The 15,529-nt window shown below is 41.9% G+C and overlaps 1 protein-coding gene across 1 annotated transcript in view; it reads left to right on the plus strand.

The window, feature by feature from the left end:
• The window catches only part of MGAT4C (MGAT4 family member C), a 319,924-nt gene that overhangs the window by 63,740 nt on the left and 240,655 nt on the right, over nucleotides 1-15,529 (plus strand). The gene's annotated exons all lie outside the window — the stretch shown is intronic.

A 15,529-nucleotide genomic window follows, 5' to 3' on the forward strand; every position in this document is an offset into this window, starting at 1 on the left:
AAAAGATATATGTGGAAAACAGAACAGAACAAAAAGCTCTGTAAACTCAGTTCTGTAAGTCATCAAAGTTATTTATTGTTAGCCTGGTGAAAAAACTTTTTGAAGGAGCCATTGATGTGAATAGACTTGACAGCCTGGGGCTTAGAAAGAATGGTGCACCCATTAGGGATTTTAGTGTACAGCAGTAGCTGCCATCTTGTTTTCTGTCACAGCTCAATAATGACAGCTGTTTTCACTGGGAGTACTGCATTTTTATTTTTTTTAAAAAAACTGGTATCCTCTGTGAAACAGGAATCTGGTTCATGTGTGTTGAAATTACAGGAAAAGTCATCGTATTTTCTGGGAGGGCAGACCCCAATAACCTAAAAGGTTGTTGGATTCTGAACTTTTAGAATTAAATGAACACCCCCACTTTTAAAATGGCTGGATTCTGGGAGGGAGGTTGGAGAGGGATTGTGGAGGCTGCAGTGCATGGTGATAGATTCCTAATGCTCATATTTCCTAATGTAGTAAAGGAGTAGTCAGTCTTTTCTTTTGTGAGGTAAACAGGCCGAGAGGTGCACCCTTCTTAACTCAATTAACTATCTATCAGCAGCAGCCATTTTGCTCTCTTCCTTGGGAAGTGCTTAAAATCTGTGGAAATTTATCTGATGGTAGTGAAGTACTATTAGCCTGGCACTGAAGTACTTTCTGGTTACTTCCACTTAAAAGCTGAAAAGTGTATGGCTCATGTTCCCCTCCCAGAATTACAATTTCTGAGTGGTTTAATAATCCATTCATCCTCTGACCACCGTAGCTCTGTGAGGGGAATTGGGGACTATTAAAAACTCCCAGCACTCTTAATAAACTACTGTTCCCAGGGTTATTTGGGGGAAGCCATGACTGTTTAAAGTGGTATCTTAATGCTTTGAATGTATGGTGTGAACATGGCTTTGTTTGACTGGATGCTGCCTGCTTTCCCTGCAAGCTTCACATTCTTGTAAAACAGGTCATGAACAAACTTCTCCCTGTGTTCTGTTCTAATTCATGTGAATAATAATAGTAATGATGACGCCAATCTTATCTGTATTCCTTATTGTACTTCTCAAGCATGATGTGCAGGTTGCACAAGGCAAGTTATTTGACAGGTGCATGTGCAAAAGGTGCTTTTCTCAAAGTTCCAGGGCAGCTGGCACTCTTGTAATATTCCTCAGAGATGGCCTCATTTTGTGGGCCTGTATCAATTATGCTCAGCTAGTACAAATAAGTAGCAGAATGCGATAAAGGGATCCTAAAATGTCAACAACAATATCTTTTTGCTCTGTGTCCCAGAATCAAATGTTTTTCTGTGACTAATTAGGATGGTTTCGTAGACCTTATGAAGTGCTCTGTATTTTTAGAGCACTGGAGCAATATTAATTAACCTGTATAATTAAAGTGCTTGATTTAAGAAGCTCATTAGGACCTTTAAAATCTAAAGTATTCTCCCCAAAATTAATTAGTGAAGCCTTGTTTAATTCAGCATCCCTTCGCTCTTGCATAGTTATTATAATATAAATGCTAATCTGTCCATGTGCCTTCAAAGTGCCTTGAATCATTGTGTGTCCAAGCGCAGTGGTGGAGCCAAGGCAGGGAAAGGTTGTTATAAATACAGGCCAGCTGCTTGGGATTTAAACAAGCCACAACTTTATTGATTACAGATGTTAGCAGGTTTTGGCACATGTATTGGGTGTGTATCCTGAATCAACCAACCCATTTGCTGGCTGCTTATTAGGCAAGGTTAACCAAGGTTATGGATTTCCCCATGACATACATCAAACCAGGGTGACTGCCACCCTCAAACCACCATTTTGGGGTTCTCTGACCCATCAGTCCTTGTCTGGGCATCCTGACAGAATCATTTTCCCCTGGATGCCTTTAATGAGATACACTGATTCCTTTCACTGGGTTGGAACTTCCTGCCCCCCCCCCGCACCTAGATTACTTCCTATGTCCTTATCTTGTATTAATTAGGGTGAGAGCACTCTCTGTTGTGGCACCCACCTTACAGAATCGTCCCTCTTCTGAAATAAGCTGAGCACAAATGGTGATGTGCTTTTGACATTTGTTGAAAGCTTATTTGTTCCTCCTGGCCCTCAAGACTCAATAGTGTTCGCTTGCTCTATTTCTCTCTCTCTCACTCATATGTATATGTCTGTGCATTTATTGCTTTAATATATCAGTTGCAATGAATTCTACATTTTTGAGTTCCTAAGAAATGGTGCCCTACTTCAGTAATACAACAACAACAACAACAACAACAAGGCCTCTCCTCCTTCCAGAGGGGAGGTGTTGTGAGTGGGAGACGATTCCCGCATCATGCAGGGGGCGTTCTGCCCCCTGCCCCACTCACATGGCTGGCGTGCCACACCCCCGGTTGAGCACGGCCCCTGGCTTGGTGGGGGTGTGGTTTGCTGCTCAAATACAGTCACACCAGCCATTCTGCCCTTTGCGCTCACGGAATGTGTTGTTGTCCTACCCCTTCAATTTTGGGTATTCCGTTAAAGGAATCCGGCAGTCATGGATCCTGTCTGATGCCTGTGTGGCCATGGCACGACCCTTAATGACATCAGGGGAGAGCTTATAGTTGTATTAGCATCAACAGGCTCCCCCGACTGGTGGTTAACCCCTCTTCAGACACACCCCTCTCTGAGTGGGTGGAATCAAATCTTCCATGGTCCAATGCCTAAGCCAATACCTTCTCACATGCTGTAATCAATAAAGTTGTGGCCTTTTCTTGCCCATTAACCTTATACACTGTGTCCACATGTCTTTATTCCACCAAGCGAGGATCGGGTCCTCAAATCACAACAACAACATATTATTTATACCCCACCCATCTGCTGGGTTTCCCAACAGATTAAAAACAGAATAAAACATCAAACATTAAAAACTTCCCTAAACAGGGCTGCCTTCAGATGTCTTCTAAAGGTCAGATAGTTGTTTATTTCCTTGACATCTGATGGGAGGGTGTTCCACAGGGCAGGCACCACCACCGAGAAGGCCCTCTGCCTGGTTCCCTGTAACCTCACATCTCACAGTGAGGGAACTGCCAGAAGGCCCTCGGAGCTGGACCTCAGTGTCCAGGCAGAACGATGGAGGTGGAGATGTTCCTTCAGGTATAATGGGCCAAGGCCATTTAGAGCTTTAAAAGTCAACACCAACAGTTTGAATTGTGCTTGGAAACGCACAGGTATATGAGTGAAGTAATTATAATGGTGGAAGAGGAAGAAGAGAAGAGGGTAGACACATATATTACAAAGGAGTTTAGGAAGTTGCCTCCTTCACTGGAGATTTTTAAACATGGTCTTCCACCTGGGATTCTTTAGTTGTGATTCCTCCATTGCAAAGGCCTTGACTAGATGACCCTGGGGTCCCTTTCAACTGTCCATTTATTTGATTCTAAGTCAAACCTTTCGCTCCATCTTGCTTAGTCCTATGTGCACTGACTGGCTGCAGCTCTCTTGGGTTTCAGGAAGAAGACATTTCCAACTCTACCCTGGAGACTCTGGGGACTGTACCTGGGACCTTCTGCATGCAAATCAGATACCCTAACACAGTCCTACAGCCCTATGCTGTTTCTTCCCCACTCCAAATGTCTTGCACAAAGTGGTGAAAAGTTATTGGAGAGCAACCAACAGATTTCAATTCAAGAGACACAGTTGTGCACTGAATACGTATTGAAATTGCCACATGTCTCCAAATGTCTCACCACCCGTCCACAACAACGACAAGAATGCTTGCCTTCGATCTGTCTTCTTTTTCTTGTCCCCTTTATTTTTGACTTAGTGCGGAACCCCTAGAATGAGAGGGCTTGTCTTTTAGAGTACGTTAATGAATAGTAAAGAGAAGTCACTCATCGCACAAACCTCAGAGGACTTAATACTATCTCTAAATCCTCTGGAAGCACGGTAGCACTCCACATGAAAGACTTCTGAGAGCTCCCTTGTGCACACTAGAAAGTACAGTGGTATTAAATCAGTGTCTTTTCTCTAAGTATCATTAAAGTCTGAAGTTTTTGCTGGCATTTGAACTTTTCTGGAAATTAGGTCTTTTGGGGACTTCCCTACAGCCTGAGCTAAAATGAGAGAAACAAATGGCAGGGACTAATATTATCAATCAAATACGTTGATGTAATGAGCAGAAAACACTGGGGAGTGTAGCTCACCCAGAGCTGGAGTATTAGCATGATCCTCCTTGTTCTGTCAAGTGAATGAAGTGATAATAAGGCTCTCAAGTTTGTTGATACAGAGTAAATCAGAGATCGGGGAAACAATCAAACAGAAGCTTGATACTTCTCTTTTCCTTGATGGGGCTAGTACTTCATGCTAGCAGTTTAAATTGGCACAATGTTTTTACAAGATCGCTTGCAGTTTAAACGGTACCTTTTTTGGCAATATTGTATTTTGCGTGGCTCATGATCTTTTGTAAACGCTCAATATGTTTTACAAGTTGAATCCATGCAACCAGAAACATGTTCAATCGAGCTTACCCCCAGGAAACAATGCAGAGGGTGGAAGTCATAATGATTCTAATAAATTGGCATTTGTGTGTGTGTGTGTGTGTGTGTGTGTGTGTGTGTGAGAGAGAGAGAGAGAGAGAGAGAGAGAGAGAGAGAGAGAGAGACAGAGAGTATACACAGAGTCCTTTAAGACCATTTGCTTTTTCTACAATAGACTAACACAGCTCTTCTCCCATGTGCATTCATTTGTTTTTATCTGACTTTATGGGCAGCTTTTCAGTTTGACTGTACTAGTCTTGTTGGCCCAGGCAATGTTGGACCTGGGAATGTGGATGCAAGAAGAAAAGGGTAGAGACATTTCACTTTCCTTAGAAGAGCTTCCCTTGGGGTCTAATCTTGAGGAGGAATCCCATGGGTGACCAATGATTAAAAAAACAGTAATGTTTTAAATAACATTGGAGGAAAACGTCACACAAACACACACAGAGCAGAGCTATAAGCAACAGACACAACAACATTTGCTTAAAAATGTGGCTATTGCGATAGTTTAATGGCCATCTGAACTAAGAAATGAATGAAATTTACAGTGCTGTGCATAAATAAATAAATGATACATCACGCTTATGTATAATATTTACAGTGCTGCATTACTCCCCAGGACATTAATACTAAGAAAGCATGGCAACATACAAAGCTGGAATTTGTTTTCTGCTTGTAGATCTTATTAAAGCATCACTCTTACTACAGTGCATCAGAATATTTTCCTTCATTCGTTCAAAATCTCAAGTGACTTGCCCAGTAGATAAGCTTTTTCTTTCTTTCCTAAAAATAAAGACAGAGTCAGTCCTAACGCTAATTGGTAAACAGTTGCATCTGCTTACTTTGGTGAGGTTTGTGTCATATCAGATGTTTTTGAAGATTGATTTAGCTGAGGATGGCTCAGATTATAATTTCATGGGGTGTGCTTTTTGAGGTGAGCAAGTGTGAGAGAGCAGGGAGGGAAGGGGAGAGAACTCAATCCATATGTGTGTATTCTTTTTTAAAGTGTTGTGGCTAACCCAGCTGGAGACAACGAAAGACAGAAACAGTCCAAAGTGGAAATCACATATTCAAAGCATAAACACATCCATGGGCCCATCTGTGTGACTCCCTCTCAAGTTATTAATGTTGGCTTTATTTCCCCCAAGCTCATCCATATGAATTATAAAATTTACATATTGCTGCAGGATAAATTTAGGTCACAGTCTTTGTAGTCATGTTGGTGCCACAGAATGCAGGCACAGAGCTAGTGAAATTATACCTTTTAATTGGACTAAGATGTTTTCGAACTTCAAGGAAGTAGGCTTCATGTGGAAAGTAAAATGCCATATAATTAAGTGCACACTTAAGATGTATAAGTTTAACTCTTTGGTCACTTGAATGAAAAAAAGAAGATGGCTGTCTGGGATAACATAACATATCTGCTTTGAAAGGATCAGCACCAAGCTCATGAATGGGACACTTTGACCAGAGAATGATGAGATGTACCAGTCTGACAGATAAGTCTAGCAGAGAATGCATAATAATAAAAGTCTGGACCCAAACATTTCAACTTCTTATAGTACAAACTCAATCTAATTTGGATCCAGATTCAGTTTGTCATCGAGGTTGTGAATCAGATCTGCTAAATGGATTCAGCATGATGAGTTGTAAGCAGACCAATCCAGAAGTTTTTGTATGGGGCACCCTTAAATATGATTTTTTAAAAAACAAGAGAAACTTTCTCTGACTTTTTGATTTTTGGCTATTACTGGATGAAATTTACAGACATAGTTGCCCCTTCTGGGGAGATGCAACCTCAAAATGAGAGGGGCTGTAGTACTCCTGCATGCACAGGCTTTACCATCAAAAATAGAAATCATGTTTCCTCTCCTATGCTTCCAGCCTACAACAATCAGTTTGAAAATTGGAAATGCATAGGATGGGCAGAATTGGAATCATACAGAGTAGATCCTAAACAAACCAAGCTACTTCAAAATGTTGGAAATACAGGACTTCCGGAGGTGGCGCAAAACGGCAATGGCGGTCCTCTTTACTCTGTGAAGAGGGGCTCCGCGAAAAAGGGTCGTCCGCTGCGGCAAAGCGGAGACCCATCAAGAAAAACCACAGGCAGAGCGAGCCTGTGGCCGTGGGACTCGGCGGGCGCCAAAAGCCCCCCCAGAAATGAAGAAGGAACCCCGTAAGGGGCTCCGGAACGTGAAAGGGGGAGCGGCGCTGTGAGTTCATCGCTCTTTTCGTGGATGCAAAGCCGCGCTGCTGCTGCTGATGAGCGCCGACCTTTCTTCTTGAAAACATCGAAATTGGCTGCAACATACCCGTGAGTAAGGGGAACTAATTATCGGACTAAAATTTTGGAATTTGGCTGAAATTTGGCTGAAAACGGGAGGCGAGTAACAGGAAGTCCGTCTCCCGATCTTGCTAACCAGATCAAAGCAACGGATCAGAAGAGCGCTGAAGCGTTTAAAAGGGATTATAAAAGCAAAATGAGGGTGTATTTGATAGACTTTGTAGCGAAAAGACAAGCAGGAAATCTTTGTAAAATTTGTGGACTTTTTATTCTTGGAACTTTCTTCCTAATTTTGAGCTATGCGGAGTTAAAAGGGACAACCCAGCTGTCGGACTGTCAGTGTGCAAAAGAGAACTGTCAAACTGCTGATACTGTTATTGGAGCTTAAACTGATACATAGACTGAGACATTAACGTTTAAACACTGTTGCTGGGACCTTTCTTGACACCTTGTGGCCTTTTTTCAAGAAATAGAAAGCCCGGGGAACCTTCCTTTTGTGCTCTGGAACTACTAAGATTTAATATAGGGAACATAAGAACTTCAATGGCGGATAAGAGTTCTCTCCTTCCTTGAAACTTGGAAATACCCCCCCCCCCCCAGAGGATTGTGGAGATATAGAGGCCTGGGAACTGTACTTTATTGTGATTTTCTGTGGTTAAATTGTTTACACTCTGGACTTGTCTGACTTATGGAACAAAAGAAAATTTGACCTTGAACAGAGGCAGGTGTGGAATGAGTGGCTCAGGGAGAACAAGAGCAGCTAAAGCTAAAGAAAAAGAAAAGAAACCAGTGCAACTTGTTCAAACAACCCTATCTCATCAACGAAGAGCATCCGTCCCAACTGTGCTGACAGCACAGGAGGTAGAAGCTGAAGAGCCTGCTGCAGAAGATATGGCAACTGGAGGATCTGAAATAGTCCTGAAACAAATTTTGGAACAACTGACAATTTTGAATCAAAAAGTGGACAATCAATCATCAAAAATTGACCAAGCTACATCCTCTATTAGTAAATTATCTGAGCAGGTTTCCCAGCACACTCAGGCAATTGAGAAATTGCAAGGAGCCTCGGCTGAAAACTATAAATTAGCTGTGGAAGCCAGTCAAAAAGCAGAACAGGCGAACAAAAAGGTTGATGAGATCAAGGGGGAAGTAAGGCCTCTGAAAAGACAGGTAGGGGAACAACAAGCCTACCTGTCATTGGTTGAATTGAAAAGTAAGGAAAATAATCTCAGGTTAAGGGCCATCCCAGAACTGGAGGAAGGAAATCTACAGGGATTTTTAACACTTTTGTTCTCCAAATTCTGGGGGATTGAGGAAGACAAGGATTTGAAAATTGTGACGGCTTTTAGACTGGGAAAATTGATAAAGAAGGATAAGTCCAGAGACTGTTTGGTTATTTTGAGATCAAGAGAGGAAAGAGACAAGATACTAGGCCTACATTTTAAAAAATCTTTGGAGATAGAAGGTAAAAAGGCTGAAATTTACAGAGACATACCCAAACATCTTTTGGATCTTAGGACCACTTACACAGATTTGACCAAACTGCTGAGATACAACACAATCCCTTATAGGTGGGAGTTTCCGCAAGGACTATCATTTACTTACAAAGGAAGGAAAGTAAGAATTAAAACACCTGAGGACCAACAGAAGTTCTTACATGACCACGAGGAGGACCTCCAGAAAGGAGCCGCAGCTTCTTGGCCACCACCACCACCGGGACCATCTCCAAAACCTACACCGTCTGGATCTGGACCAGCATTACCACCTCCGGGATCGGAGGGAAACCTAGACACCCCACTGTAGGACCCACCAATTAGACCAGGATGTCGTTGCAGCTTCTCAGTTGGAATATAAATGGCGGAAATTCTCCGGAAAAAAGAAGAAAAGTATTTCATATCTTGAAAAAAGAACAATTGGACATTATTTGCCTGCAAGAAACGCATGTGACAAGGCTCCACAGAAAAGTGCTAATTAACAAAAGACTAGGCCAAGAATTTATTTCTTCGGATAAAGTTAAGAAAAGAGGAGTGGTGATATATGCAAAGGAGAGCCTGTCACCGAAATTTTTATTTAAAGACGAACACGGCAGAATTTTGGCGATTGAAATTCAGACACAAGGAGAAAATTTTTTGATATTAGGAATATATGCTCCAAATGAAGGAAAATCGGAATTTTTCAGGAAGCTGCATGAGACTATGCTGGACTACTTAGACTACAACAACATTATTATGATGGATGATATGAATGGGGTTGTGTCTGTAAATATGGATAAGTCGCAAAGCGCTAACATAACGAAAGATGGCAGACTACCTAAAACTTTTTTTGAAATGACTGACAATGTGGACTTAATTGACATATGGAGGGTTAAGAACCCCCTAGGAAAAGAAGGAACTTTCTTTTCTGAAGCTCATCTGACATGGACACGAATCGACCAAATATGGATAACTAGAGGACTGGCACCCAAGACTAGAAAGGTGGAAATCTGCCCAAAAACCTGCTCCGACCATAACGCTTTGAAAATGGAACTGAGACTAAATACAACCGGATCCTTTAGATGGAAGATGAATGACACCTTACTAAGGGACGAGAAGATTGTTAAGAAGGCCCAAAAAACTTTAAAGGACTATTTTGAGATAAATTTAAATACCACTGTGGAAAAAAGAACAATCTGGGACGCAAGTAAAGCAGTCATGAGAGGGTTTCTAATACAACAAAATACGATCAAGAAAAAGCTCTGGAATGAAAAGAAGGAGAAGATATTGGAAAAAATAAGAGATGGAGAGAAAAAACTAAGATCCAGGCCCAAGTCGAAGGAAGTGCTGAGAGAAGTGAAATTCTTCCAAGCACAATATTTGAAATTGATAAATCAAGAGGTGGAATGGAAAATTAAACAAATGAAACAAAGATCTTTTGAATCAGCAAATAAGTGTGGGAAACTGCTAGCATGGCAGTTGAAAAAGAGACAAAAACTTAATACAGTTACAAATCTAGAGATTGAAGGGCGAATGGTTCAGAAACCCGAGGAAATTAGAAAGTGCTTCCAGAGATATTTCAAAGAACTTTATTCACAAGGGCCACAGAAAGATTCGGAGGTGGACCAATTTCTTAAAACCAACGGATTACAGAAAATACCTCAGGAAATGAGAACAATCCTGAATAGTAATATCACACAGCAAGAAATTGAAAGCGCCATTCAGAACCTCCAATTAGGCAAATCTCCAGGCCCTGATGGACTTACCTCCAAATACTATAAGGTTCTGAAGGACTACTTGATACAACCTTTGTTGGAGGTCTGTAACCAGATTATGGAGGGGAGGAAGGCACCGGAAACGTGGAAAGAAGCCTTCATCACATTGATACCCAAACTAGAAACTGAAAAGACCCAGCTTAAGAACTACCGCCCCATCTCACTCCTAAATGTGGATTACAAAATTTTTGCAGACATTTTGGCAAGTAGGTTTAAAAAAGTGCTTAATGAAGTGATCCATAAGGACCAGGCAGGCTTTCTCCCTGGTAGGCATTTGTTTGACAACACAAGAAACATCATCGACATTTTGGAACTTTTACAAACAAAGCTCAACACTAGAGCAGTGTTAATCTTTATTGATGCGGAGAAAGCCTTCGACAACATTTCTTGGATATTTATGAAGAAAAATTTGGAAGGGATGGGAGTGGGGCGGGGGTTTGAAAATGGAATAGAAGCAATATATTCAGAACAAAAAGCTAAATTGATAGTAAACAATGTGGTGACAGAGGAGTTTAAAATTGAAAAAGGGACACGGCAGGGGTGCCCTCTATCCCCTCTATTGTTTATTTCAGTTCTGGAGGTGCTATTGAACATGATTAGAAAGGACCGGTTGGTACAGGGAATTGAGGTCGGAGTGAAACAATACAAATTGAAAGCATTTGCAGATGACCTGGTATTAACATTACAGGAGCCAGTCTCTAGTACTAAAAGAGTGCTAGAATTAATTTCGGACTTTGGTCGGGTGGCGGGATTTAAGCTGAACAAGCAAAAAACTAAGGTTTTAGCAAAAAAATTGACAACTACAGAAACAGATGAGTTTCTGAAAGAAACAGAATTAAATGTGGTTAAAAAAGTAAAATACCTAGGGGTGTATCTGACCTCCAAAAATTTGAATTTGTTTAAAGACAACTACGAGAAATGTTGGTCAGAAATCAAAAGAGATTTGGAAACGTGGTCAAGATTGAAACTTTCCTTGTTGGGCCGAATAGCAGCTATAAAGATGAATGTATTGCCAAAAATGTTATTTTTGTTTCAGGCCCTACAGATCGTGGACAAGGTGGAATGTTTTGGAAAGTGGCAGAAGGATATTTCTAAGTTTGTTTGGCAGGGCAAAAAGCCCTGAATAAAGTTTAAAATATTAACTGATGCGAAAGAAAGAGGGGGATTTGCCCTGCCAGACTTGAGGTTATATTATGAATCCACAGCCTTCTGCTGGTTGAAAGATTGGATTTTACTGGAAAACACTGATGTCCTAGATCTGGAAGGGTTTGACAATGCTTTTGGGTGGCATGCATATTTGTGGTATGACAAGGTTAAAGTGCACAAATTGTTTAAAAACCACATTGTTAGGAGAGCAATTTTAATGGTCTGGACAAAATATAAAGACTTATTGGAGAGTAAGACTCCGAGGTGGTTCTCACCGGTGGAGGCCAAGGCACGTAAGAGACCTAACATGGAGGCCAATTGGCCTAAATACGGGGAAATAATTGAAAAGATTGGAGACAATTGGAGGTTGCAGAGCTTGGAAAAATTAAAAAACAAGGTGCGAGATTGGTTGCATTATGCACAAATTCAAGAGGTCTTTAAAGTAGACAAGAAGGTTGGATTCCAGGTGGAAAAATCGAAACTAGAGACAGAACTGTTAGAACCAAAAAGTAAACTACTTTCGAGAATGTATAACCTGCTGCTTAAATGGAATACTCAGGATGAGACAGTCAAATCCGCCATGATAAAGTGGTCGCAGGATTTGGGGCATAACATTATGTTTGAAGACTGGGAAAGGTTATGGAACACCGGAATGAAATTTACGGCATGTAGTGCCTTGAAGGAAAACATTATGAAAATGATATACCGGTGGTACATGAACCCAGTCAAGCTCGCTAAGATATATCACCTGTCTGATAATAAATGTTGGAAATGTAAAGAGGCGGAAGAGACATTCTTTCACCTCTGGTGGACCTGCCCGAAAGTGAAGGCCTTTTGGGAGATGATTCATAATGAACTAAAAAAGGTACTTAGATTTACCTTACCTAAGAAACCAGAGGCCTTCCTTCTGGGCATGGTGGACCAGAGAGTGTTTAAGAAGGACAGAACTTTTTTTATGTACGCTACTACAGCAGCAAGGATCCTGATTGCAAAGCATTGGAAGACACAAGATTTACCCACACTGGAGGAATGGCACACGCAGTTGATGGACTACATGGAACTGGCCGAAATGACTGGCAGAATCCAAGACTTGGGAGAAGAAACAATTGAGGAGGACTGGAAAAAATTTAAGGACTATCTGAAAAAACACTATAAGCTGTATGAATGCTAAAAAATGCACCTTTTAGGAAATTCTAGCTTCAGTAATGTTAAACTAAAGAAATGGAAGTTAAGGCACAGGAAGTCTGAGATAGAATAATGAAATAACTTTATTGTGTTTAAATGAAAGTGTACATGATTTGGGTTATAACACATTTGAAATTGGGTAACATGATAAAACGAAGGATACAACAAGTAATGAAATAAGTTAACAAATTGCTGATGTTATGTATCACAGAGAATGCAGGGTTGGGAAGATGTGGGGAAGTCCAGTAGACTTGGAAAAAAGAACAAGAAAATTTGTAACTTTTCTACTTTACTCTTATAATATGCTCTTTATTCTTTTTTCTGTATTTCACAAACTCAATAAAAAATATTATAAAAAAAACAAAATGTTGGAAATACATATATAAGGAAATTCTTGTTGTTGCTGCTTTGAACTGAGCTCTCGTTTAAGTTTGCAAACCGGTAGCCAAACTAGTAACCAAACAAATGCAAACTGAGGAGGGCTAAGAAAAGGGTGGGGGAGCCAGTAGAATCAAGACAAATTGACTGTAGCATTGATTTTATTTGTTAAGAATCAGAAAGCAGTTGGGATGAATGTCAGTAGTCCACTGCTCTTTGGAACACCTTGCATTCCTAGGCAGAACTTGCAGAAAAACACAACCATTTGAAAACAAAAGGCTACTAGTTATTACAAATCACTTTAATTGTGGCCTAGGAAAATAATTCAGTGTGATTAAACCTAGACTTATCAGTCATGAAATCAAGGTTCTCTCCACTCCTCTTGAGTTCAGGGTAACTTCCCTAGTTAGCTTGGTTTTACTTCAACAACAACCACAAACACATTAGCAATAAAGCAACAGCAGCAGTAATAATGGAGTGGTTGCTTTATTTTAAATGCCAACACATTTTGTGTGGATACCCAAGTTTACAGAGATCCTCAGGACTTTAAGGATTCCATGAAATAACTTGATAAACCTTGATAACAATGCAATCTGACTTTGACTTATGAAAACCTCACCTGAATCACCCCTATTCACTTTGTAATTTGGGCCAATGTGCACATCTAGTAAATCCTGACCTGCTGGGTTTCATAAACACACACACAAAAATGTTTGCTGCAGGTAGCTACTAGAGTTCGTTCCCTATCTGGTAATCATGGACAACTACTTTCCTGGTTGCAGCTGAAATGCAAGAAGCCCAGAATGGAGCCTCTCTTTTTCTCCCTGACAAAGGAGTAAATACTCCACAAATCTGGAATAAAGTCCCTAAGATGGTTGAATGGCAACTTCTGGCAACTCTGCAGCCAAGCTGGTGCCAAATGTGCTTTCCTTTGGACCACATCAGTGAGCCTGAGAAGGAGGTCATATTATCTGGACAGCCCAGGACCTCTATACAGTAGTACCTCGGGTTAAGAACTTAATTCGTTCTGGAGGTCTGTTCTTAACCTGAGGACCACTTTAGCTAATGGGGCCTCCCACTGCCGCCGCGCCGCCACCACACAATTTCTGTTCTCATCCTGAAGCAAAGTTCTTAACCCGAGGTACTATTTCTGGGTAGCGGAGTCTGTAACCTGAAGCGTCTGTAACCCGAGCTACCACTGTACCAGGCTTGTACCCTGGAAAGGTCACTCTGGTGTAGCTAACATGGTAAAAAGAATGTGGGAGCCAGCAGTTACAAGTTACCAGTCTCTGCAGCTACAGCAAGTGCTCTGATTTTCCAGCAGTTTGACTTCACCCCACGAGGCACACTCCATTGTCTCTTGAGACAGATGGATGCCAACAATAAGTGCAAAAGCATTCTAACAGTTGAATAAATAAATAAAGAGTTACTTCTGGCTGAATAGAAGAGTAGGAAATGTCAGGTGTGAGCTGCATTGATTTTTTGCAAGAGGAATGAGTGAAAACATATTTCCTTTTAGACAAAGCACCTCCTACCTGCTCTTTCCAATATATCTATAAACTTGCCAGCTGAATCTTCCCTTGTCGGATACATTTTCAGTTTATAGTATAAGGGTATAGTGCAGGTAGACAGGTGAGGATTTCACAGTAAACCAGAGAGATTTCTCCCTGCCAAAATTCATTACACCACCAGTTTGTTTGTTTGTTTATTTTATTCTTCTACTTGTGCAAGTTGTGAGGAGGCTTGTAAAAACAGTTGGAGCAGCTTTTGAGAACAGGAATGGTATTTAGCTTGACACTGTTCGGAAGAAACAGATTTGTAGCTCAGAGGTGTTCCTGAATCAAGCATGGTCTTTGGAGGCTTGGGTAGTCTCAGAGGCTGAGTGCCCATTCCCAGCTGTGGCTGGGTCACCAGCTGTGGTCCCTGGACAGTGATGACTTGGCCACTGTGCTGGTACCGGGGGGAAGGCACCGTGATCGTAGTCAGAGCTCACAAGATGAGAGGCGAGGTCCGAAACAGGGAGCCGAGCAGGGAACAGGAACGCTGGAATGTCAGGAGCAAGAGGCCGAGCAGGGAACAAGAACGCTGGAAGGTCAGGAGCAGGAGGCCGGGCAAGGAACAAGAACGCTGGAAGGTCAGGAGCAGGAGGCCGGGCAGGGAACAGGAACACTGGAAGGTCTGAAGCCAACAACGACGTTGCTCCTGCAACCTGGGACCAGGCTGACTGACCTTTATCTTCTTCTAAGGCCAGGGGCGGTCCCGGCCCCCAGGAGCCCCGCCTCCTCTGGCCTTAAGGCGAGCACTCCTCCTGGGAGCAACCAGTTCCCTTCGCCTCTCTGCCCTAAGCCTCTGCAGTTCAGGAGAGGCCGAAGGGTTACTGGGCCCTGGAGGAAGCTCACCTGTAGACACTGAGTCCTCAAGCACCTCTGGGGCCAGAATGGTTTCACCTGGTGCCTGCTCCTGAGGATCTGCCACAGGTGCAGGCTCCTCAGAATCTAGGCCTTGCCCCAGTTCAGCCGGCCCTGGAGGCGGGGACTCCTGTGCAGGCCGGGATTCCTCTGGTTCAGCCTCTGAATCGGAATCCCAGGCCATCACAGCCACTGTACTCCATGCTGTGGTGAGTTTCTGATTGGACTACTGCAATGTGCTCTGTGTGGGGCTACCTTTTTCTTTTTTGTATAATTTTTATTGAAGATTTAAACAAAACATATTATCCAAAAACATGTCATCCTTAATTTCCCCCCCATTTTCCTAAGGAAAAGCAGGG

This window comes from Podarcis gaigeae, assembly GCF_964106915.1.
Source record: "Podarcis gaigeae genome assembly, chromosome: 10".
Taxonomy (NCBI): domain Eukaryota; kingdom Metazoa; phylum Chordata; class Lepidosauria; order Squamata; family Lacertidae; genus Podarcis; species Podarcis gaigeae.